We start from the raw sequence: 27,173 nt of genomic DNA, 5'->3' as shown, positions 1-27,173 counted from the left end.
GTAAGCCAGCCCCTTGCAGTGAATGTGGATGAAAAGAAACAAAGGTTTATAGTTTAGGTTTCAGAAAAAAGAATGATTTCCCCTCCAAAATGATCTGACTTGTATCATTCACAATTTAGTCAGAACCTGGAATGCTACCTGCAGATTATGGAAGATGGTAAAATTCATAACCTGGCAAAAGGGAAACATTCACATAATTCTCTCGGCAAGAAACCAAATCAAACTATTCTTTTTAATTGCAGGTGAGTAATAGCACTCTTACATTTCATACAAATAACGTCAGCACTCTCCTGCTCTGTGATTGATGGGATGTTTTAAGTGGAGTACCTTAACTCAGCACAGCTGGTCTCTTGTTGGATTCCTCTCCTAGCCTAAGAAATTTTTGGGTTTGGATATATTGGCAACAACTTTCCCTTCTAAGGCTGAAAAATACTCCTCAAGAGAGTAGATGCTGAATTGTCAGTTCTCTGCTTGGTCTATATCCCTGCTAGTGAAAACCAGGAATTACTGTGTGTTTTGTTTGGTTGGCTTTTTTGACCAGTTCATTTGGTCTTCAAGGTCTTGTTTGAGACCCTGGATTGAGCTAATGGTCTTTCATGAGTAATATGTCTGTAGCCTAAGTGCTTCCTTGCAGTGCTTTCAGAAGGAGTTTACCTTTTCCCTGGATCATTGTCATTTTGTTGCTTCCCATGGGTGTCCAGGGAAGGAAAACTGCTGGTTGTCTGAGAGAGGAGGAGGACTTTAAACCATTTCTATTAAGCTTCCATAAAAGCAGCATGTGCAGGAAAAAGTGGGATTCTTTGAGGATCTTGCCATGCCACCAGCTATGGAGTTCATTTAAAGTAGGCATATATCTGTTTAGTGTGTTAAATTCCTAGCATCAGACTCCTACAGATTTATTCTCAGTCTCTGAGAAAAATCCACGTGAGATTTCAGAACCCTGGAGTACATAATAACAGGAAAATCATGGCTCTGGTTAAACACCTCCCCAGGGAGGGCCTGGTAAATGTCCAGGGTGGTGATTAGGGAAGGTTAACTTATGATGTGACAAGGAAAGTAGTACAACTTAGATAACACTAATAAATGGCAGTGGTGCCAAAAAATGATAGATTACTCTGAGGTGTTCTGTTAAAAAAAAAAAAAAAAAAAAAAGAAACAAGCAGTTTTTAGAAGACTATCCTGAATCTATATAGTTATTTACTATACTAGCATATCAAGCTGGGTGTCTATGTGTGGAAAATATATTACAGAAGGAATTATTTCATATGTAAGGAATCATCTGATGTGCCCCATGTAGGACAGGACATTATACAATCTTCCAGTTTTTGTGGGTGTCATAAGTGAGCACCCACAATGCCATTTATATGGTAGCAATAGAAAGCACTTACTGAATGACTGAAAACAAATTTGCAGGGGGAAAATAATTTTGTCTTTACTCTTGTTGGTTTTATGTCCCATACACTTTAATACTTAGATTGTGGAGCTAGTAAACTGAATTGTGGGGAATTTTTTGCCATAAACAAGGGAGACACTAAACTTCTAACATGTAAAAAGCCTTTTTCCCCTCCCCAAGGATTAGCTATTTCCATCTTGTTAATTTTCTTATGTTAGAATTTCCAGCATGGTTTTCTTTCCTTCTGTTATAGCTATATGCATTATGATTCCTGTATTTTTGGCAACTATATATTTTACATTTTATTCATTGTTATGCTGCGAGCTCTCGGTCTTGCACAGACTTGGACATACGCTCTCCCTGCTATGCAGTGATCCGAAACAGATTTCAGAGGGAGAGCTCCTAATGAAAAAAATTAAGCAACACTTTACCATGTGGGATCTAAATAGCCCTGTCTTGCTCGGTGGCTGGATAATTGCTCAATATTCTGGACTTCCTGTGATGGGCCCAGCCTGTCTATCCAGAGCCAGGGACTGTGGTGCTGTGACATCTGATCTGTCTCTGGGAAATCCTGCATTGTCTGTGCAATGCTGGCTGGAAATTGTGGGGCTGCTCTCACAGCTCGAGCAGAGCCCTGCACCCACGCTTCCCTGCAGAATCCAGCTGGGAAATCAGTCCAGCTGCTGTTTATTTGGGTCTCACTCTATATACCCTCCACTGTGTGGATGCACTCAAGTGGTGTCTTTTAGGGGATTTGGTGGAGAGAAGTCATCACAGTGAAAAGCAGAGACTCCTTGCTGATGCTTGGAGATCCTCTGCGTGTCTGTGAAAAGCTCTGTTTCCTCAAGTTGGGTCTTGAAGCCTGAAGCACATGTTTTATTACACTTTTATTGACTCCAAGGGAAAAAAATCTCTCCATTTCAGTAGGAAGATGAGGCCTCCTGACACCAAAATCTTTGTTCCAAAGATTCCATGTGTGTTCTATGGCATGTAAAGAAAAAGCTACTCAGAATATTACTTATGGAGATGCTTTCTCCACCTCTCTCATAATGGACAAACGCTTGCCTGTACAGTGCTGTTATTAATCATACATCTATTATGAAATAATACAAAAAAAGTTAAAACCTGAGTGCTTACACCCAGAGTAAGCTGATACACAGAGAGGTTAGTACACATGCCTGATACCATGGTGACATGCCAAGAGGTCCTGTGTGGCTGCATGGTATGTCCCTCACTCACTCCTGTCCAGAAGTCAGGAGCTGACTGCAGATACCATTCCAGTGGAGAAGGTCTCCATGTTACATCAACATGGGTATGGCTACTTTCTTCCAGGCACTCTCTTAATGCCATTCCAACTCTTTTTTTCTGGCATGGTGGGTAAGCATTTCAGTGTGTTTACACTTTTAATGGTGTTTTCAGTATTGCCAGGTGGTGCCTGATTGGGCTGTGGGAAAGCAAGGCTTTCCATGTGGAAGCTTTTCTGAGACAGCTCTCAAGGTTTCCCCTCCTGCCCAAAATGAGCTGCCATTTTCCCCTTTCTTGAGCCATGTTGCCTGTACAGGGAAGCAGTTCAAAACCAATTGGCTTCTTGTCTGTGCTGTAGGAAGCTGATGGTCTAAAATACAAGAAAGAAAAGGACAGCACCATAAAATTTTGAAAAATCTGTGCTTTTTAGTCAGCTAAATAGGAATGTATTTACTGCTGAGGTCATACAAAATTTGTTTTTTTGTGTTTACTGGCTTCATTTACAATAGAAATGAACAGAGCTCCTTTACATAAAGGTGCACATTTGAAAAATAAATTAAAAAAATAATTTTTTGTAATCTTCTCAGGAAAAAGAGACCTTGTCACTTTTGCTGTATGGTAAGAGAATCATTAATCAAGAGCAAAACACAGAAAAAGGGTGTATCAATTTGCACACAATTACCACAATGTCCTTACTTTTCCTTTAATTCATTTAATAAAAAAGTGTTTGAGGTGTGTAATGCAATTTTTTTTTTTTTTCTGGCAGAAGTCAGAGCTGCAGTCACTCTCTATGCAGTGAGCTGACTCCTACGTGGTTCAGGCAGTTAAAAATATCAAAATTACTTTCTTCCCTCCTGCTCCTCCAGGCTTTCTTCTTTGCAGATGGCAGAGGACAATATGCTGTGTCTGCAATAACACTGACTCAAAATTCCTTTCTATTTGTAAGATAACTTCCTAAAGATTGCAAGCAAAAGGAAGTCAGAGAACAAAGCAATGTCAAGTATGCACATGTCACAACACAATGTGCTGATTCCAAGCCTTTGGAAACATGCTGAAAGACATGTCTGGAAAAAAAAAAACAACAGGGAAGTGCTTCCACACAGGCTTTCAGCATGAAAACAACAGCTGAATGTGCCCGTTCCCACCAAGAAAAAATACCCTGAAATAACAAAAGGTGCTGGAGAGCTAGAAATGAAATCATCAGATGGCAAGAACACTCTTTTGTCTGTTCTTACATAGGCTCTACTCCCAGTGCATTGTAAAGCAAGGGATCAAGCTGGAGCAGTGTTTGACCGCAAGGTGCCAAGAAGACCAAGAAAAATGGAATGTATAAACAGGTCTCTCTTACAGTGAAGGACTAACAGAACAAAACAGGAGGAAAGCAAACACAGGGCCACACTTTCAGATAATGTATCTGCAGGAATGCAAACTCAGTGCATTCCTGATCACTCCTGTAGGTACTGAAGGCACAAAAGACAGACTCTTGAGGAGAAGGGGCATACACAGTGTTTCTTTGTGAAACAGCCTGCACACATTCCCCCCATAACCACAGGTAAATCTTTGCATCATTGGTGTACTCTAAAGATGTAGGTGCTTTCAATTAGGTCTGTCACTGTTGGCTAGCTCAGTCCAATTTTCTGTCAATTTAAGAGCTGGAGTGGAGTAAATTCCAGAGGAAAATTATGGGATCCCAGTGAGAGACGACATGCACAATGAAACACTGCAGGCATCTGACTAAAGATGCTACAGAATATCACCTCCACAGGCAGAGAGACAGCCTGCCTAAATTCAAATGAAGCAGCACCCATGAATGAATAATAACATGCCTAGGCATTTTTCTTTTAAAACTGAGAAAGAGAAATAAAAATTATCCCAAGTTTTTGCAAGCAGAAACAAATACTGAGATGAAAACCAAGTTGTCTAACATCACATATCAGCTCAGGAATAACGGCTCCATCTCCAGATTCTCAAGTGACATTATAAAGCTGTTCTTTTTTGTTAAGTGCCGAGCCCCAAAGAGCACTCAGGACAAGTGCACCTGAGAGGCTTGTTTTGCATTTGGTGCTTCTGGTTGTGCTCCCAGAGATACATGCCATAAAATGACCTCACAGTTTGCTCATGCTTTCTACAGTGTGCAGGAAAATCCCAACCTTACCTTAAGCAAGTAAGGTAAGATTTAGGCAGGTTATTTTGGTTAAAATCTAGCATAAATGTTTCTGCCAGAAATAGAAAAAGTGTTTCTGTGATTTCAAAGGCTAAATATGAAATAAGTTGAGAGAAAATATTTCTTTCCCCAGACTGCAAACTGTAGTGTCTGTCTCAAAACTATTTGTCTGCTAAATATTCCCTGTCAGTATACTTTTGGGGGTTCAGGTCTTTCTTGCTGATTCTAATTGTGACTCCAACTGTATGAAGCCCCATTTAAATTTGGTGTTCAGCTGTCTTTCTTAGACTGCCATGTAATTAATGGATTTCTTCTTTCCTCTTGGGCTAGACTGAGGCTATCTGACTCTCAGGTCCAAAATAGCAAGTTCATGGAAAATGTGGCTTCTTTAGAATCAACACTAGTTGGTTTTTTTATTATTATTATTTGTGTAAACAAGAGCCTGACCAAACTGAGCCTTCAGAAGAAACCCTCTGCTGTAATAAATCATTGTTGTAGATACCCTTCTAGGCTGTAACACAGCCAAATGAGGGAGTGAGATACTCTCTTACTGCTGTGGATGGCCACATAAAGTTTGGGAGCTGGCAGGAGCAGTCAGACAACAAGGCACATGAAGTTGTTAGGCAGTGAAGGGAAAGAGAAATACCTTAAAAAGTGCTTTTGGGTTGCAGTTTTGTTGTTCCTGCCAGAGGTTTTGAAATAACACAAAGGATGAGCTTGTTGTCCTGGGAACAATATTCTAGCAAATTGCTTTTCCAGGACCAAGGGAATAGTACCTTTCATCATAATTCCTCTTTTCAGACCACTGAATAAATGAATTGAAAGCTAACTTTAGGTTAAAGAAAAAAAAGAAAAAAAGAAAGGAAATGTGGAGGGTAAATCCAAGCACTACTACACTATCCAAAAGTGCTGAAGAAATTGTAGCAGGTGGTCCCACCACCTGTGCCTGTCTACTTCCATTCCAAGTAATCTCCTTATCAAATGCAGAGAGAAGCAGACACCCAGGAGGGTCCCACAGGAAGAGCAGCAGCCGAAAAACAGAGTGACTAACCAGGGAGATAGGAACCTGCAGTGCAGGGCATACATAACCTGGGGAAGCTGAAACAGTGAAAACCACTAGAGACAGATCCTTCCCTTATTTGCAGCTTGTATATCTATAGCAGTACTGTTGGCTCCAGCCCTTCTCATTTATGTCCTGGTGGTAATGGATGGGAGATGAGAGATCCTGCAATTCCAAGCTAGAAACTGCCATGTCCTAATGGCTTGCAGAGAAAAAGGGCAATCACACAACTTTTATAATAGCACCTATTTTCTTTATCCTTTCTCAATTGCTGCAGGAAATGCTTTAATTTAATAGAGTAAGCAGATGCATTGCCTGGATTCCGGGCGGCACACTAACAACATAATGATCCTTAGCCTTGGCATTGCAGGCAGGGCTGTGGTTTGCTTCTCAGTGGGCTGCACTTCCAATGGCTTTTTATGACTGTCAGGCTTCCTCTAAAAGAAAACAAAGTGCTGGCTGAAAAAGCAATTGCATTAAAGACTGTTCCTGTCATGTATCTGAATATTCCCTTTCACTCATACTTTTCTGTGCATGAAATTTCTTAGGTAAATATTGCTGGGAGGGAAAATGTACCTCAAAGGAGCCCACTGTTGCCAGTGTGTATCCTCACATTCAAGTGGGATCTTTTGAAGTGAAGGCATTCTCCAAGTTGAGGACTTCCTTGTCAAGCTGCCTGTGGGGCACAATGCATACCTTAGAGCTGATGGCTCTACCTTTTCCCAAGTTGTTCCCTAGCAGAGCAAAGTTCTTGCTCTTTGGCTGGGAGCCAGTGTTTCCTTCTCCACAGCTCTGCTCTCTCTGCTGCAGCACTTCAGTGACACAGCTAAATGGCTTCTGAGGTGGGACCACCCTTGGCACCGTGTTGCACATTCCACTCTGCACCCAGAAGAGGTCCCTGGGCTCCTTGTAGCTTCTACATCTGGGCCCAAAGGTTTCCAGGGCTTCCTGCTTGCACCTGGCAGTGTGGAATACTTTGTGAAAACCTCTAATGGGATCCAACCCCCACTGCTTCTCTTCCATCTGTTCCTCATGGACAGGACTTTTCCCTGTCCTGCAAGGATCACTTTGGTATCAGCCCTGACACTGGATCTGCTGTTCTGGGAAGTCCAGCTGTTACTCCTGGACTTTTCTTAAATCCCTTCTCAATTTTAGCAGCACAAGAGGATATGGGCAAAAGTGAGACCTGCTGAAAGCCATCAGAAGGGTTGAGTGGCATCCTGGGTAAGGGTGACAGACCCCAGCAGCCATATTTTCCATAGTGATAGTTATCCATGAAAATGAACACTGCAGGAGAGCTAATATCAAAACATCCAGCACAGCTCCTCCGAGCTTTAGTGGCTTGCCCTGACATAGCATTGCTTGGTACTGGTTTTTCAGAGAAAGTAGCTTCACTTTGGATTTTGCACCATAGTCTCAAAGTGAGGTCTGGTTCCCCTGGATAGCTATTTGGCTCATTCATTTTGAGCAATGCTTTTGAGATTATTGAGATATTCTGAATTAAAAGGACAGCACTGCAGCTTTCTTTCATGAAACAGTAATGCTTCTTTCATTTCTTGCATGATGTTGTCAAGACAGCAGTGTCTTAATTGCACCTATACTGTTTGCCACAGTCTTTTGTAGCACACAATGTTTTGGAGCAACTTTTGTTATAGAAATATTTCCAAACTTGAGCAGCCTTTCTTTTTCCCTTTTTTATTTTTTCCCAAGTTTTTAAAAATCTGTAAGGAAATATTTATTTCTGGCTAGACATTTGAGATCTGGATTCAAGAGGCATTTTTTTTTTTTGTTCATAGGACTCTCAGAATACACAGGTTTTGTGCTAACTTTTAATCTAAAAATATAGTATATACTGAAGAAGGTCTAAGATTCTAGAAATTTAAAAGTCAGAGAGTGAAAAATGATGAGACTCTGCCACTGTGATGACTCAGAAATATATGACATTTTCTGTTATTCTATTGGGTGATGACTTTATACCATCATTTACTTAAACAGTGTGGCAAATTTTATAGTAACTTCATTAACCAATTTGGCACTTTTACAGTCTCAGCTTGCATTGCACTTAACATGCTTTTTCAATATTTGATTTCCCTGACTAAATCCATAAAGCAAAGAAAGGAGAGATTAAAATAACAAGAACTACATTGACTGAAATTCATCTCAAAGTTTATGCTGGATCCTGCTGTCTGCTTTTAGCAGGGAAGCAAAAGCTTTGCTCTTTCCTCTTGTGAAAGGGTTGTGTCAGAACAGGACAGGCCCTGAGGGACTTGGCATGAAGAAGTGGTGGTAGTGTGGTGGCAATTCCTTCAGACCTTCTCCTTCCCAGGAGTGTGCAGTCCTGTTGGTCAGAAGGCTTTTGGTAGGAAGGTTCCCGTCCATATGAGTCTTCCTTAGGAATTCTGAGCAGGCTTTCAAAACTGGTTAGGAAAAAACAATTTATCTTGCTCTCATTTTAGAGGACTCTGATAACAAAAGCCAAGCATGTGGTGAGAGTCAGATCTAGGCAGCAATAATCTTTATTTCACTGTGCTAATTTTGATATTGATCACAACACTGACCAGTAAACAAGAGAAGATGAAGCACTTTTAAAGTTTTTGCTGACTCCACTCAAGGGCCACAGCTACTATTCTTCCTGTTCCAGGAAGAGCAGCCTTTTACAGATGCTTACTGATATTCTTCTTTCTTCAACTCAAGGTAAAGAGAAAACTGTTGTGTGGCAATAAAGTCTTCGTAATTTGGCTAGAATTAATTTGCACCTATGTATAAAAGCTACGTGAAGAAATCTGACAGAAATTCTCTGCTAAGGTTGCAAAGCCTTGAATTTAAATGTTAGGAAATGTTTTATTCACAGCTGCCAACAGAACCTTAATTCAGATGTTTTTTGTGTTAAGATACAGTCTTTAATTGCATAATCACATACTATTTTTTCCACAGGACCTCTGTCTCACTCGGGGCACAGGACCTACAAGAGGGCCAAGTAGAGGTTATGCAGGCACACATAAATCTGCCACTTCCTAATTTAGCTGTCCTTGACTTTGCAACCTACATAATTTTGCTTTCAGAGAGATGCATATTATTTTCTTTTCTTAACCCATGATAGAGGCACTTTTCATAAATGGTTTCTTTTGGTGGGAAACTCTTGGATGTCAGCTTCCTAAGGAAGACATAGTTAAGAAATGGATAATTCAGTAAACACAGCCTCTGTGCATTTTTAAACATGCATAGACTAACACTTCATTTGCTCTCAGCTTGGAGTGTCTCATGGTGTTTCAAGTGCTAAAAGATTTACTATGGTTTATGACTTAAATATTTCTAACTCAATTTGTCGTTTAGCACCAAACCCCCCTGTCCTGCAGAACACTCAAAGGCTAAAGGGCACCAAAGCATTCTCCTGCTTAACTGCCCATGAATTTGAGCAGCTCTCATGACCTTTTTATTGCTCTTGGGATCTTTTATGAAATTAATAATTAAAATGCAAGGCATCAGGTCTGTCTGTGATGGTATACTTGAGGTTTGCCATGCAAAACCAGATTCCTTCAGTCACAATAATTTTTATACATTAAAAATTCTGCTTGAACCTGTCCCTCAGTATAATTTTGATTTTTCAATCCACCTTGCTACCTGTTTGTCCTTCTGCAAAGCATTGAGTGCATTTCCATTAAATTGAATTTAAATTTCATTTCAAAGAACATCTTAGTCTTAATGGCTGGATGTTCCTTTTTAAAACATGCGAGTTCTGGCAGGTATGACCTGGGGTACAAACATATAGCTTTATTTGCTAAGAATAAGCCATTGAGCTGCGTAGCTTTGCTTATGGTTCCATCACTAAAATGCTGGGAAAATACTGTAAAAAATGGACTAAAGTTCCTAGTAGAATGAGCAAGAAACAGAAACACAGATCAGAGGAATGAAATGTGATGAGCAGGCTGTCATATCCAGTTCTCTGAACCTCGTAAATGGAAAATACCCAACCTTGAATTGCATTGACTTTTTAGAACAACAGTTATCAGAAAGAGCTCCTCAGTCCAAGAAGATTGTGTTTAATAGGTGGCCAAGTCAGTGGGTTTGTAATCTGTAAAAATAATTTGCTACAGTCTACTGGAACAATAATTATTTAGTGGCAAGTACATTTTAAGGCCTTTTAGTGGCAGCTCCATGATTGATCCTATAGAGACTATTTTGAATCCAGGTTTTCATGCCTTCAGAAAATGCAGGTTTTAAGTGAGAATTCAGCTGTGGAACATTAAAATTCTTCAATGCAGATACGTGCCTGGGCTGTGTAATAGATGAACAATCTGAGGTAACTGAAAGAATCCATTTTTCCCTTTCCAATTTCTCCCCATCTGGGTTTACTAGATTACCCAACAAATATGAGTTAATATTCTAGCTTGCAGAGAGTTCTCCTCATGTTTGGAGGAGCTGTGGATTTCATAAGTTTTATGAGTTTAGAGTTGCTTTTTGGAAATGTGTTTTTAAACAGAGGCTGTGTTTTATCTTTTCTAGAACATATTTTCTTGATTTAACTGGCATGGTTTCATATTTTTTTGAATAATTTAAGCAGTCTGAGTCCAGGTCCCAAATTGTGTTGACCTTAAATATAATCCTGGTGGAGTGAATGTTGAAATAGCAAAGAGAAGTTTAGTTTTGTGTTGAAGACCAGGGTCAGTGAGAAATATTTCAGCTGTTATGCTGTCCTGATTTAGAAGGCAAATGAAAGGCTTCTGTGCATCGCATTGACGTGTTGTGACTGAATGAGTGCAGATGCATCATGAGCTGGAGTCTGCTGCTTGGAGCACTGTGAATATATAAGGAAGAGTCTGTTCCTGGGAGAAGTCAAACACAGGTTCTGGAAAGATCCCAGCAAATCACACACACAAAAAGTTATGCAATATTTGTTGGCAGGATGTGGAACAAAACAGATGATTTACAACTTTGTTTGGAGTGGGGGAGCACCACGGACATTAGTGATTTTCACCAGTGTCCAGTCAGGAACCAGGCCCTGGGTCAGGAAAAAGTGTTATGTGAATACAATTAATAATCTTTGTGGAATATGTCTTTTATATTGTGTTGAATATTTAAATTTTCTGTTGGGCTGCTGCTTGTGCAGGGGACATAACAGGGAAGCACTGGACCAAGACCAAGGAATAAGGACTACACAAACTGACAGTATTTAAGATCTTATGCTCCTCCAGGACTGGAGATCCTTTCAAAGCTGGGTTCCTGGGGAAGGTAGAATCTAAAATCTCTTACTACTGGTCAGAGCCTGAGAAATAAACTTTCCAGTCCACAGGGGCAAAATAGGTAGAACACACAACAGATGTCTGCTTCAGACAGCCATACGCAGCCTAGATTTGTATGTATGTAGATGTGTTTGGTATTTCTGCATTGTCTGGACATTAACCAGGCACAAACCAAATCACAGATCTGTGCTTGGGATAGTCAGTCTACCTCAGCTTAAGGATTTGGTGTGAAAAACATGTAGAACAACTGTTTTATTAATTGGGTGGAGTAGGAAGGGAAGGCAGCGTGTTCCTCATCTGAAATTTAATATTTGAAATTATTTCTAGTATTTGAAAAATTAATTGAATAATATTTTGGTGGTATTAGTCACCCATTTACAACAATTACTGACAAGGATTCAGCGAAAATAATGTTTAATTTTTCAAGCTGCTCTCTTGCTTGAAATAAAAATTGGATGTAGAGAAAATGTGGAGATTTTTGAAAGAGATCTGAAAACAATGGGATCCTCCTGATTAAAAAAAAAAAACAAAAAAAAAACAAGAATGGAATTTGTTCAGTTCCTTTAGAAACACAACCTCTGCCTTCAGAGCAGTCTCAACATTCTATATTTTTTCCAATCACTAGCAAAACAAGGGGAAGGGCTTTCCCAAGGGAAATCTGCTTAAGCCTGCTGCAATGTCTGCGAGGAGTATGGGTGCTGGTGGAGAGTGATACAGGGAGGAACTGTGCTGTCAACAACAGGAAGCTGGTGAAAAATGAGCGGTGCCCCTGGGGAGGTGAATGCAGAGCAGATGTCTCTAATTGTGAGTCACACTGTGACAACTGACAAGAGAAATTCTGCACTCTTGACACTTTAAAGATACCAAAAATACCAGAGAGCACATTCCATGGCTTCTTGAAGACTTCCATATCGAGGTAGCTGAGGGGGGAGAGCTCCATCTCCTCCTGTTTCCATCACTGAACAGCCCATAAAATTTGCTGTTGATAAGCTTGGAAGCAGCCAAGCATTCTAATACTTAGATAAGTCACTAATGTTAATAAAACCACTGAAGAAATAAGAGGGAAGAGGTGCAAAGGGGATTCATGTGCAGCGCAGCACCAGTTGCTTTAGATACTGATCCTTTCAGTTAAGGGTGGTTTTGGATAAGAGAGAGGAAAGTAACATCCTTGTTTATAAGCACTCTTAGATTTTGAAATCTCTCCCTTTTTTCCCTTTTGTGTGTTTTTTTTTTTTCTTTTTTAATTTTTTTCATGTAGAATGACTGCAAGCATTTTCTTGATATATTCCAATTATTGTCTGGATACAGGGTTGCAGATTTATATTGTGCTTCTTTAGTGGAGTTACAAAAAGTCAAGACCAGCAACCATTCATAGCTGGTTGCCAATTTTTTATTTTGGGATGAATGCCTGGCTTGGGTGGGTTTGCAGATGTCAACAGTGCTGCTCCAGAAATGTGTTTTAGTTGCTTCATTTGCTCTCTTGATGCAACTGCTTTACTAACAGTAGTTCAATGCCAGGTAGTCTGTCCCTTGAGCATAGCCAGGTTGTTTTGTGTGCACCAAAATAGCCTAAATCAGCTCCTTAACTTGGAACTCTGTGACCATTGATATCTGGCTGAGGCATTATTGTTATTTCTTCTTTTGTCCCATACAAAAATTTTCCCCGGGGTATTTGGGGAGGTGTGTGTGTGTGTGTGTGAATTTCATAGCATTGGAAATATTTTTAGAAATGTCTCATTCTGGCTGGATTCAGATATCTGATATTTTGACGATCTCCTCTGTTTTTCAGGTTGTTGATATTTGTGGAAGCTGATAAAGATGGAAAAGTGCATCTGGTCCTTGGGAAGGCAAACTGCACAGCTGTTCCTCCTACAGCTGCTAGGGTGCTGCTCCAGGGTGCACTTTCAAAGTTGGTATTGAATAAGTGGTCCAGCAGCATGGTGGGTTTGCTTAGGCAGGTCACACAGGTCAGAGCCTCTCAGCTCACTTCAGTGTTCCTGGGTTGGAGTTATCTCTACCACTTTCTTTTAATATTATTTTATGTTATACTAGTTAAGCCTCTGTGTATCCTGCAGTAGGTGTGGTAGTTGTGTCATGTCACATTGCATCATCTGGAAATCCCACTGGTCTTCCCCTCTGCACTGCTCTGTTACACTCCTGGGGTTACACCAGTGAGCCCTCCTTTAGTCCAGTTGTCGTGTTCACTGAAGAATAATTTAAATAATTGGACATTTTGGAACAAGTCTTTTGCTTTGTAACTGCTGTGCCAGACTGACATTTGACCAGTTTGCTAGCAGATGTTTTATTAGAGGTCAGCTCCTATTGCCATTTTGAAGATGCTGTTACTGTGTGAAAAGCCCAAGATTTACACCGACTGGAATTATTCTACTGAAATATTTGTGCTGTCACACTTGAGGATTTGTAAGTTGTGTAACACCCCTGTACAATACATTTTCTAAGTTAATGAACCTTTTTCTGTATCAAGCTCCCAAATATCTATGCAGATACACACATATGAGCCTTCCAAGGCATGCAAATCTCTGCCATCCAATCTTTTGTGGTATCACCTCTGCCAGACAAGTCAACTACAAGGGAAAGCCAGGGAGCAGGACTAAGAAAACCTCCTTCTTTCATATTTGGTGAGAATTTAAAAGTTTATTTCTTGTGGTGTTATTTTCTCTTGCTGATAGTAGGAAGAGGAGCAAGCGCTGCGTGATATTGTGTTCTCAAATCCTTGGTAGGGATTTTGAAACTACAACTCTTCTCTGCTTCTAAAAGGCTTTCCCTGGGAGAAGTTGTAGGATACGGCGGAATTTCTTTCTTCTTTGTATCTGTGTTGGCTAAAGCAGGACAGAGGAGCTTGAAAAGGCTCACCCTCCTCAAGGAACGCTATCTGATTCGTAAGCATTCCTAGAGGTTAAGGCTGGTGACTATCAAGAAAGCAAATACTTCACGCAAGGGTAAGTCCTCTAATTGTGTTTGTGTTGAATAACTGCCAGATCCCCATGTCAGGATGTCTGTAGTCACGGCTCTGATCTCACCATTCCTTCCTCGGCTGTTGCACAATTGTGTTGCATGTTTGTGGTACGGGAGAAAGTTGGAGAGCTGGGCTATGAAACCATCTCAGGGAAGGAAGCCATGTTTTATTTTAGTTGCTTGGTTTGGATAAAAGCCTGTAGGAGATGGAATAACATAAAAAAAATCCCCATAATGCGGCCCATTCATGGAAAACAAACCTGGTTTTCTCTACAGATATGTGAAATATGAGGTTTGATAGCCAGGTTGGAAAAGGAAATGCCAATAAAAATGTGTTTGCTAGTGTAGTGGAAATCCTCATGTACATATGTGTGAAGTTATTACTTGTTCTACCTGGACTCTCACCTGTGATTGCAAGGTCTGTTGGGGTCAGGCTTGTAAATCCAATAAGGAAACTTCTGAAAAACTGGTTATGAATCTGCTCCTCTGATAGATCACTTCAAGGATCTGTTGTGGCAGGGAAGTAAGACAAAGCAATGACAAGTAAGAGGTTATGAGAGAGGAAAGGAGCTCAAGGATACTGCAATGAGTTTAACTGGGGAGAGGGAAGGGAGGAACATAATAATTTCTTCCAGCCACAGCAGAAGAGTTTTGGAAACTCTCAGAACAAGCACGAATTGAAAGCCACTCAGGTTACACAAATATTCAATCCTGAAAGAATATAGCAGTTCCCTTGGCCACAGAAATGTTGATTAAAAGTAATATCCTGATCAGTCTCAGTACCATAAATCTTTTCTAGATGATAAAGCTGTGCATTAGTCCTGTTTGGTTTGAACAAAGCAAATGGCACAGAGGTCTAATTTTAATACAGAAAAATAGTAAGAGGTTGAGTTAATCTATGACCATCATGTTGTCTCACATAATAAAATCTGGTGAGCTGGTAGCAGTGCTCTGGGAGGATGTCAGTTCCACTTCCTAAAGCAGGAAGAGGAGAATTATCCAGAGCAATAAAGAGCTTGTACAAATAATATGAGGGAAATCAGAAGTTAATCTGAATACCAACTCACTCAATCTAATCAGTAGGAATAGCTCCCTGCCAACTGCTCCGTTACCTGAAACAGGGGTCAACTGATAAACATCAGCCAGTCCTCTCATTAAAAAAACACAGCTAACAACCCCCCTTCATCTCCAAATCTCAAATTCCATCGTTCCCGATAAGCACTAACCAGTTCCTCATCTCTCATTTGCAGTTCATATCCTGAGCTACACAGATTTGCTGTTAGAGATAAGGATATGAGAAAGCAAAGCCATATTAATACACATGTTGCAACCTGCGAGCCTCTCTGGGGCTGCCGTGCCTGGCGCTGGAAATAGGGGTGGTCAGTGAGCCTGCACTGGGATTTGGGATCTGGCCACACCCCGGTTGTTTGGCAACCTTAGCCCAGATGAACACAGTCAAGGAAAGCATTGTGAGCCACCTGGGCAGGGAAACAGATGACTGGGAAAAGAGGGAGCAAGCAAGAAAGAATGAGAGCAAGAAGGACCCGCCGTGTGTCTGGGAGCTGAAAGGGGGAAGAAGGACAGGGAGCTGTAATCCCAAAATTATGAAAGGTGTCACCCAGCTGCCATCACATCATGTAAATTTTTGGATTCTCATCCCACTGTTCGATATTTGTCAAAGCTAAAAGCAAACCAACATTTTCTGACTTTGCCTTTCAGCATGGGTGAGGTTTCAGTGTCCTAAAAAACAGGTAACGCAAATCAATGTTGGCATTCAGATGGCAGCCATTAAAAGGTGGCTCCTAAATCACTGTTCTGGGGTTTGAGTCAAACACTCCTCTTCAGCCATTTATCCAATGTTTTTCTAAATTTTTGGAAAGGTACAGAACTTGCCTTTTTTTGCTTTTCTTGGTAACTGAGAGAAATAAGGGTTGAGTCAGCTGCACCACAATGCAGAATTCTTCTTTACAACAGGTTAGAGGCTTCCCAGAGAAAATCGCCCTTTTCCGTTCTGCAGACTTTGGTTCTTCATGTGTTTTAGATTTGCAGATAAACTAGTCAAAACTAATCAAAAGCAAAACAGAACACAACCAATATAAAATCCCCCAACAGACTTTTTAAAGGTCACTGACTCAACTATATTTAGTTTTAATATTATTTTTAATCTCAGAGTGTGGGAAATAAGCAGGGGTTATTTCCTCCAGCAAACCAAGGTTTTCTTAGTCTCTTTTTTTGACTTCATATTTAGCCAAAGTAAAATATTAAGATCTGTAATAATCTGAGAACAATATGTCTTGTTTACACTCAAATTGCTATTCACTGTCACTTTACTTGTTAAGAGAAAAAAATAAATCCTGTTTCAGTGAGCCACAGGTAAATTAAATTTAAATCAGTTCTATGATTAAGGTCTTGGAGAGAAGCTGCCTGTAGGAGCTTATATTTGCTTATATTTAAGGAAAGTCTACCCTCAAATCAGAAATAAGTCAGATTTATTTCAGTAATATGTTTTCCTTTTGAAAAATTTCACTTTTTTCAGAGTGAGTAATATAGAGAAAACTGGATTAACTTAGATCACTATTTGTAGAAAATAGATGTACTCTTTTGCATTATGCTTTTCTGTGAGTTATCACCCATTTGTCTTTTGAAAGACATGTTCTTCCTTCCACTATTTACTTTTAATTTCAAAGGGGGAACAAAATGGGATGAGGGGTTTTGGATTATTATTTCATTTGAAATGCCTAGACAGTAATGAAACAAAATATCCTATGCATCCTTTAAAAACCAGACACTTGCTATTGAAGGGGAAATAATTTTCCACCCCCAGGCCCTGTTCCACCCCAAAAAAGAAGAGAAAGAAAAAGAGAACAGGTGCAGTTAATGGGCCAGACTAAAGTATCCTGGGAGATTTTCAAAACCACAGATGAATTTAGCTGCACTTCCGAGGAAAAGAAATGAGTTTTGTTTACTTGGGTTTTCTGCAGTTTGAAATTATCCTCTCCAGGGTAGGCTTTGGGGGAAAGTCCACTTGGAATAATTGTAGACATTTGGAATTGACATGTCAGCACCACCTCATATGACAGGGACGAATGCCACTCATTCATACACGGATTTTCCACAGACAACCAGAACAGCAGAGAATATTGCCAAGCATTGCCAGTGAAAAGCAGGAATAGCCTTGCCTTATGATTCCACTCCTTATTTTGCTACTTTTTCAAAATTCTGAGTGGGGAACAAAGTCTGGGCATTTGTCTCTGGCAGGCAACTTTATCTCTTCTTTTCCTTTGCTTTTAGCAGAACCTTTCCTCCTACCTGCACTTCCTGTTGTATTTGCTTATCTTAAATTGTCCTGGAAAATTATGAGTTTATGAAAATGGAACATGTGTCTTGATTCTGTGAAATTAAGAAATTCTTAAGAATCCTTTCAGTGCCACATACCCCTACTCAAAATATATACATGCACTGAGACACATCTGTTGAATCTATTAAAAAAGCTTTTGGGAACTTTGGAATTACACAAAAATTAGAGAAAAAGGTACATTTAATACACCATCTGCTTTATTTCTTTGGGCCTACATCACACTTTGTGCTGATCAAAACACAGCCAATTAATTTAAATGGATTTTGTCTGTGACCTTATTTTAAAACCTTAGTTCTTTGCTATGTCTACCATTTTGTAAAGTCACTGTGGAAACAGAGTGAAAACTGTTTATTGAAGTGCTAATGGCTTATCCTAATTTCCATAAGGGAGCTTTTATCCTTCATGCATTCTAACTTCAGTTGACCATTGTTTTGCTTTATATTAGGTATTTAAAAATTGTTTTGGAAAAGTGGCTAAGTAATCAAAATTGCAAATTGCCTTTCTTGTACCATTTTTTTTCCTTATTTTTATTTTTTATTAAATACCTTTCATGTTTTCTCCCTTGTGTTGACCTGCTGCAGGTAAATTCAAAGCAAAAAGCACGTTATTTCTTTTGTTCCAATGACTCACTTCAGTTAGAAACAAACTCTGTTGTGTTAGTTGTTCCTTCTAAGATAATATCATACACTGCATTCCAACATAATAGTAGCTTTTAAGTCAAAATCATAGAAAAAAAGAGTGATTGAAAATAACCCATAGGTAATAGAGCAAGCTACTGTAGAATCATCTGGATTAATCTATCTGTTTTTCTGCAGATTGGGGGGATTTTTTTTTTGGTATTTTTTTTTAAGACAGTTTTTAATGCTTGAACAAATCCCTTTTTCTTCCCTTTGGTAATGTGGTTAACTGTCTGGAATGTGAGCCACTGGAAATTCTTCCCCACAGAAGAATCTCCATTAAGCTTTCAGAGTTACTTCATCCCCACAGCTGCATGGATAGAAGGCTTTCTAGTGCCTAAATACTTACTGTATATGTCATCCTTAAATTATTATTTTTTTTTCCCAGCCAGTGCTTTGGGAGCAGGTGCTAGCCTTTTGCTTCCTTTCTGCTTCCTCTGTGGGGAATGGGCTGGAAAGAGCCAACTAATTAGAAAATTCTACAGGGAAATTAATTCTGCAAACAGCTGAGGAATGGCATTTCGGTATAATGCTCACTTTGTCTGTCAGCAGAGCACTGCTTGGCTTCACAAGTGGCAGCTCTCCCAGATGTTAAACATGTTGTGATGAGACCAGAACAGCATCATATGTTGCCCGTTTACTAAAAGTTGTGGTGCTCTGGAAGAATAAATGCATTAAAACCAACTCTGGGACGTGCTGTGTTGTGTCATAAGCCAGCAGCATGGGATTTTTTACATATTCTTGAAGTGTAGCAATGAACCAAATAGTTTTTAGGCAGCTTAGTTCCAAACGTTGCCTTTGCTTTCATGTAGGGCTGGGGGCTTGGAGAAGGAGGGGGCAAGGAGCCTCACTAAACCACTCTGTGTAAAGGCCTGTGTTGTCAAAGCCTGCTGTACACTTCAAAAAAATATGTGCAGCTCTGTGACATGTCTGAGCAAACCCCTCACTTACCCAGCTGGCTCACGTGCACGTCGGATCCGCATCCACAGGCTTCCTTCTTCAGAGGCACCGGTGACAGAAAAATGCAGGCAGGGCCCTCGGAAGGAGCCTGTTCTGAGGTGTTCATGGAAACAGCACTTAGTGAAGATGATGACAGACTATTCATGTCACCAGTACCTGCTTTGGTCACCTTAGTGTCTCTTACTTCAGGCTAAACCCCAGCCACTTGCATTACCTTATGTGATGTGCCTGCTTCTCAGCTCACTTGTGACAGACCTCTGTGACCCTCAAGCTCCTCCTGGCCAGTCCTCCTTCCTTCCACAGCCCCCAAGTTTCCCCCCAGCCAACCCTCAGGAGCAGAATTCTCATGCACATTGCTCCCAGATTGACGTGGCATCCCTTCCACGAGCTGCCAGGAGGTGGCCCTGGGCTCTGTTTGAGCATTCAGCTATGCACAAGTGACCCTCACACTCCAGATGTCTTTGGGAATTTGCCCTGGATTTAACACAGGGAGAGTGACTTGTGAGTTCCCATCGAGTAATACAGAACTGCTTTCTTATCTTTTCGGTCTCAACGTGATGTTGGAGCTTAGGGTGCTCTGAACACCTCTTTGTAGTGGTTCATTTTTCAGGTGTCTTACTCTGCCTCAGTGGCTCTTGTATTCTTGAGCTCTCTTTTATATTCTATCTCTGTCCTAAATATCTCAATGTTTTTCCTTCCTCCATTTCCTAAGAACTAATTTGTCTTATCTAAGAATAGAAAAAAAATAGGATATTCATGCAATTCCCATGGAGTTTTGTTGTTTTTCTATATCTGAAGACGCTCCAAAGCATTTTTCTTTGTCTTATATATGATTGACTGTAGCAGGAGTTAATTTTTTAAAATCCATTGTCATGTACTTCACAAATGCAGTATAATAATAATAATTCCATATTCTGTCTCAATCAAAAATCTCATCACTCCTTATTTTCTTCTCAGTCTGTTCTCTCCAGCATAATTACATTGCTTAATATGTTGCACACTGTTGGGTTCAAGGACTGCTTTAAGTATAAATTATCTATATCCTATTACCAGTCCAGTGTTAACATGTAGGTGTTGTTTGAGAATTATTTGGCTATAAACTTTATTTAAATTGAACCTTGAAATTTTGGACATGCTCATGTTGATGTGTGATCATCTTCCAGCATGAAGCACTAACTAAAGGGCTTTGACTCAGAAAGAGTCATTTTCACAGATGAAGATCATGCTTGCAGAAGAAAATAATAGCATTTCATCTTTGTCTTTAATAAAAATCAAGCCAGTTTCTTTATTTTCTAAATTTACTTCACCTGTTAGCAATTACAGTTTTCCTAATGAGATTTAATTGCTTAAGAAACCATTGAAATTAAATTCCAACTAAATATTAACATCTTCCCCTCATCTAATTCACAATTTGAAAACATTCTTTGCGCATTTTAATTTAATTTCTATAGATATGTACATTAAAAAATTGGAAGGACTAAAAAGCATCTATCTCCAAAAGAGATGTGCATGGACTTTTGGATATGAACAACTGGAATATAAAGTCTCTTTGCTCTAGAGGGGTCCTAATGTCACACGTAGAAGATTTATTCTGCAGTCACATTTTCTGAATTAATGGACTTTTTAATTTTGAAGTCCCCAAATGCATCACTGCCTGGCAGTTTTCCAAAGTGCATTATGATATAAAGATGACTGCATTATGGAAGTTTGTCAAGTGGTCCATGCTTAACATGGGGACCTGTCTACACTTAAAACAAGAACCAAATGAAATTATTAAATGTTGTTATCAAATATTCTTCTCAGAATTACATTTTTTATTAGGGTATGCTTAATAATTGCAGGAACATTGGCAGCTGAAATTTCTTAAGTGATTGTCAAATAGGAAATAAAATGGAAAATGGGAAATAAAATGTGCTATTTATTGAAGGTCAAGATAGACTGCCTTTATATTCTATGTAGATAAAAGGTCTTTGTGATTTAATTTTCTGTTTATTGTCATCCAGATGTTCAAAGAACTGACCCAGCTGGTGTGGAAATTTCACTTTTTCCAGCTTATGATAATGAATTGAATCATGAAAAACAATCATAAAACATCTCCATATTGCATCCATGGAGATTCACTAGGATGAATTACACTAAATGGATTTTTATGTGGAATGGGTGTCTTTTCCAAAGTTCAACAAGAGTCAAGACTACATCCGTACATCTTTAGGAGCCAAAAACTGTAAGTCAAGGAGAAAACACATCTGTGCGTGGAAGTTCTTGAATAATTGCACTGTTTGTTTAATGATATAGCTGATGTTATGAGTGCTCCTGGAGAGTACAGCAGAGCTGGAGCAGCAGGGATAAGGATGTTTTCCTTCAGGGTAGGGTGAAGTGCTTTATTTTGTCCTAGTGTGTTCAAGAGGACTGCATTTCCATTTTGGCTTCAAGAGATCTCCCCTTTTAAAATTGAAATTTTCTTAGAAAAAAGTAATGCTGGTTTAAGAAATTAAAACTTTTATTTATTTACTTATTTATGCTTCAAAGCAAAGTAGTTCGCTCACCCATTTTGTCTACTCAATTATTCTGATTGGAGTTTACAAAGGGTTTTAGTAAGTCCAAGATTTAGTTATTTCAGTCAATTATGTATTCATCAAGAAATTTCATTAATCTCTTTGTTTTGGTTTTCAAGGTGTTGGTGTTTTTTTGTTTGTTTGTTTGTTTGGTTTTTTTTTTAATGTGTGTTTACCACCCATATAGCAAGACTTAATAAATAAACCCAAATTGATTTATGGCTTGTTTTGCTTGGACAAGTTTGTGAATAGAAATGATGTATAAGATTTAATTAAATTCTTTCTTTCCTCCAAGAATGCCTCTATCCAAAACAAATTGATAATTTTGTTCAGAAATTGTGCTCACAATCTGTAGTATTATGGATACTCTTGAAATAAATAGACATCTGGGATAGATATTCATAAGAACTGTTTCCAAAGTTCAGAATGGAAACTTTTAAACTATCATGCTGTCCTTAAGTTTTAATATATGCCTGGCTTAGTACTGCATTTCAATATTTACATAAATTCTGTATTTTGCATAACAGATGCACCTCAGCAGAATGCAAACCTTTTCTTGATACATTTTGGCAGCAGCTGCAGGTCACATCCCTTGTTGAATTTCTAGATTGTTCACCGGGTCAACATTCAACACGCATTTTTTTTCTACTACACTTTAAAGATTTTCCTCTCTCTGCTCTGGAAATGCAAGTGTTTTTCTTTTCTCTGAAATCCCAGATTTGTTATTTGTAGGCATGGCATGGAGAGGAAGAAGGGATTAGGAGACAGTGGGAGTGAGTCAATATTTTATTGTAGTGACACTCTGGTGTTGTTCCAGCCAGTCAGTTCTACCCCAAAGCTGCTGACTGTACTACTATCCATGGCAGATGCTCAGAAATGAAAGGCTACAGCTCTTTTGCTGCTGGTTAATGTGATGCAGCACAGATGAGAAAATAATAGGTAGATATTTACACCAACTTTATCCTCTGACCAAAGAATCTGACAGTTAAAACTGTGCTGCCTCTCCCAAAGGCCAGGTGTGTGCAGGGTGGACCTGTGTACATTCCATTTATCAACAATTTCCAGAAACACAAGAACCTAACTGTGTTGAGGATTCATCTAGATGTTATTTAAGCACCTGTATTTTGTGGCCAGCAAATCACTCTGTTAAACTCACCTGAGGGTCTGCTGCCTCCACAAGAGGAATGTGTTGGGATGGCTAAGGGAACCAGGTCATGTCCCTCATGACTGAAAGAAAAAAAAGTAATGGCATATGAATAAACAAACAGAGATTTCCAGAAAAGACCTTGAGATTTTGGTCATAATCCAATAAATATTTTCTTTACACACACATTAGATACATTAGGCCAGTACTGGCTGCTTGTGGAATCCCACCCTTAACAGCAGCCTTCTTAAGAGCCAACCTGCTTGCCTTCTTCCCAGTGCTGAAAAAATCCCTGAAATCTCTGCCCCTCAGCCCCAAAACAGAAAAAAAGTGGCTAGTTTGTGGTTTTTTATTTGATAGTTTGGGGATTTTTTGGTAGGCCATCTAGAAAAAAAAGTCAAGCAAAAATTAGATGACCATAAAATTATTTTTTGACACATTTGGCAAATAGTAATTTGTAAGTAATTTGTAGTAAGTTTTTAAGAAATCTGCTCATGAACCTTGTTGTGTAAGCAGCCACTTGCTCAGTTTGAGTAAAAGGATTTCTTGCCAGAAAGCATAAATAAAAGATCACCAGCTGGGGATTCATCATTTCCACTTGTATTTTTTTTTGTCTGTGACTCCCAAAGTGTTTGGTGAAAATGGCAATGTTGTTGTACTGTTACAACCAAAGCACAGGAGATTAAAGTGAAGATAGAAAAACAAAAATGCTTGAAAAGTTACATTCCTGGAATAGAGAGAGACACAAAGGAGCTGACAGAGAAAGCTGATGCTCAGGAGTACACTAAGAACCTTCAGAGGGTTGGTATTTATGGAAAACAAAACACTTTTTTAGGAGTCTAAATTAAACACTAAGCAATGGCCCCAAACTTTTATTACATTCTAGGAAAAGAACAGGAAAAAGAATATAAAATGCTCAAAGTTATCTATGCTAAATATTAGACTGGATATTATATCCTGTCTTTAATGTTGCGGAAAAAAACCCAAACGGTCTGAATTACTATCATTTTTTAAGAATTAGAAACACAATCTGAGATGTTTTTATGCTGGGCTGCATTTTAGCTGAGTTGCTTATGAGGAATTAAAAGAGCTGAAAATCTTATATTTTGCATTGCATAATCAATGGTTTAATGACTGACTAAATACCCATCATTCTGTTCCATTCATGAGATTATGCCATACACGGTCAGGTGGCATTTGTGCAGAAGCTGACTTGTCCTTTCATTGCTAAAATCCTTGGTTTGGAATGGAATGGAATGGAGTCAAGTACAGGAAGGAAATTATTATGGAAACTTAAGAATTTGAGACCTCAGCTATCTTCAGACACAACAAAACATTTCCTCTTGTTATAGGCAGGTATGTAATTACTGATCAGACAAACATGCCAAGAAATGTTTCAAGAAGGTATTTGGCTTCTGGAAACTAATTCTGCCATCAGAGTGCTTGTCAGGTATAAGCAGAGCATCATGCTGGCATATTTTTTCTTATATGAAGAGAAGTAAAAGGGGTAAATATTTAGAACTTGGCTTTTACTTCCTGTTTCAAGGGACCCTATTGAATGTCTTTGCACCCTCAAAAGATCTTTTATTAAAAGAAACATAAGCTCCAAAGAACACTGTTAAACAATTTTTTTTTTCATTTAAATGGAAAAGATTGTGATGGATACACCTGATTACATTATCAGAGTCTAGGAATTTTAAGATCAGCTCAGATTCCAAAAATAATCAAGCTATTCACAAGTTAAAATAATTTTCAAGTGCATAATGTGAAAGGCAATTAGAAGTACAGATGTGATGCTGATGCACAGAGTTCTCCAAGTTATTTGTAGAAATTTAAGTGTGGCACTGATTGTGTTTAACCTTTGCACAATAACAGTGTTTCTTTCAGCTGGAAATTATGATGTCAAGCATAAAACATTTGCATATCTAAAACATATTCTAGACTTTAAGCCACTTCAAATACAGCCATTTCCAAATACAACTTTGAATTTTGTCCTATATAGCAGTCATTTTTGTTCTCTTAAAATAATATATTATACACAAGAATATCAAAATAACAACAGTATTCTTTTGCTCGAGAGACAGAAGAAATACACATAAGTAAAAATGTAGAGTATTTACTGTGCAGAAAGAAGAAAACATGTTGGGTGTGGATAATAGTTATTTAACTATGTTTTCAGTAGAAACTACCTCTTTCCTGAATAGGGCTGGTTGTTATTTGTACTTATATCCTCTTAAATTAAAATGACCTTAAAGAATGTTAAGTGAAAGCCAATTTTAATTAACTACAATTTGATCAGTTCATATTTGAGGAGATCAGCTCTAGATGGAAGTAGTGCAGGGCTAAATCTGCAGAGAGCACATTTCTGGCTAGCACCACCCCTCACTTACAGGCACCCTGCCAACTAGCAGGGATTTTTGCTCCAAGATTAGGCACATCTCTTCCTTAATGAATTGAGAGGAAGAGCTAAATCAGCTCAGAGTAATGTCACTGGAGAGCAGCAGGCTGAACTCTTCCAGGGAAAAGCAGCAAGATGTCAGCTCTATCCCTGAGAGTGAGGCATTTAACTCTATTTAGGTTTCTCTGCTGTGAATTAAACATCTCTAAACTGGCTAAAGGAAATCTCAGGCCTATATTCAAAGCAGTCACGTGAGTGTGGACCTGAGAAGTGTTGGTAACTGAGAACCTTCCAGGATTTCTGTAGCAATCCAGTAAATCCAATGCAACCCAGTGCAATAAGTATTCAAACACAGCCACATATATATGGAGACAGAATATCCAGCCAGAGACTTATAAATATAATATATCCTCATGTATACCATGCATTAAACTGTCTCAGTATCTAGAGCAAAACAACAGTAAATACTTCTGCTGTTTCAGGACATATTTTTTGTAAGTAAATCTTCACTTTATCCAGTTTAAAATTTTTAAGACAATGATCATATAACCATGACTTTCAGCCCAACTGATAAAGCCTGGAAGTCACTGAGTAGACCATGCATATCTATATTTCCCTGAGGGCACAGACTGCTCAGTAAATCTGCTTTGTCTTCTCACTTATGCATTGAACTTACAAAGTCAGAACAAAATCCCACCCCTAAAAACAAGTAGCACTCCTGCTCAGAGGATGCTTGAGGGAGTTATTCCAACTTGTTCTTTCTCCCACTTACATTCTATGGGAGGAAATATTTATGGAGGAAACAAACTGAAAAAGATCACAAAGATACTGCCACACAGATTTCCTGGTGTTTTTCTACAGAGGAAGAGGCAAAAAATTCTTTACTCAAATTCCTTTCTCCATGTAAACAGGGGGGAAAAATATTGTCTTTTGTCAACATTTTGTTTTGCTTATTTGTTGCTATCTGCAAAACTATTCTATGAAGATGCAATTTTTTAATCACAACTGGAATGTTCAATAAGAAAAATGATCCTTTGGGTGTGCATTTGTATTGTGCTGAAATGCATTGTTTGCTAAGTGGCCTTATCTATAATTCAGAGAGTATTTGTGTGCTTTGGAAGATCATTTGGCAAAGTCTGTGAAAGGAAGTAATTTAGTTATTTGGCTGCATTAAGGACAAAATTAATTTAAGATGAATTAGAACGTCTGGAGAAGTGATACTAAAAGAACCCAACAGCCAAAGTTCTTGGCTTTGGAAAAGGTAATTAGCCAGTACTGGAAGAGCTTTGATGACCATGCAGTTGGATATCCATTAGTAGATATAGAGGGGCAATTTGAAGTGGTGTTCTCATTCCCTGGTGAATACTTGTAGCCTGTTTCAGTGACAAAATAGATTAATTTAAATTACTGCTTTAAATTATCCAGGGACAGGCTTCATTTCAGTCTGAGTCCCTCTCTCTTCCCTCCTGTTACTCCACAGTCATAAAAATGTAGAGATGTTGCAACCCAGGTACCCAAGTGCAGGCAAAACTCCATCTGAGAATGCCTTGGGTTCCAGAAGGTTCACGTTCACACCATGAACTTAGAGACTGGCTGTTGGGAAGAGACTGGCTGGTAAGTCTTTGCTAAGTGAAGATACAGTTCACAAGCATTTGTTTTGAATAATTTTCAGAGTAGTGATGAATCTGTGCAATTTTATTTTTACCTCAACAGGACATTGGATGTTGCTAAGTTGTTTGATGTATGTAACGTGATACTCTGTGATAAAAAACAATACATGAGTGAGCTGAGTGACAAAAAGAATGTGTCTAAAAAAGATCCTTAAGGATAGGCCAAGATTGTTTGCATTTATTTTAATGGTATCCAAATGGTGTTCTAACTAAAGATATTAATAATTACAACATGCAATAAAGCTCTAGAAAGAGCTTTATGCTGCTGCAGTGTTCTGTTTGACATAGTTCTATATCCTATTCCCTGTAATAAATATCAATTTATTTGTTTTA

The 27,173-nt window shown here is 38.9% G+C and overlaps 1 long non-coding RNA gene across 17 annotated transcripts in view; it reads left to right on the top strand.

The window, feature by feature from the left end:
* LOC144246137 (uncharacterized) overlaps positions 1 to 27,173 on the top strand; it is a 207,838-nt gene that overhangs the window by 157,583 nt on the left and 23,082 nt on the right. For 11 of the 17 annotated variants that reach the window (XR_014955230.1, XR_014955245.1, XR_014955240.1 and 8 more), the window contains one exon: positions 120 to 27,173. This is a non-coding gene — a long non-coding RNA (uncharacterized LOC144246137). The remainder of the gene's footprint in view (positions 1 to 119) is intronic. The other 6 variants (XR_014955234.1, XR_014955246.1, XR_014955239.1 and 3 more) reach the window with 6 other exon arrangements.

Source organism: Lonchura striata, chromosome 4 (genome assembly GCF_050655825.1).
Source record: "Lonchura striata isolate lonStrDom1 chromosome 4, ASM5065582v1, whole genome shotgun sequence".
In the NCBI taxonomy this organism is placed as follows: Eukaryota; Metazoa; Chordata; class Aves; order Passeriformes; family Estrildidae; genus Lonchura; species Lonchura striata.
Note: the sequence above shows the minus strand (reverse complement) of the source record. Positions and strands in the feature narration are given on the sequence as shown.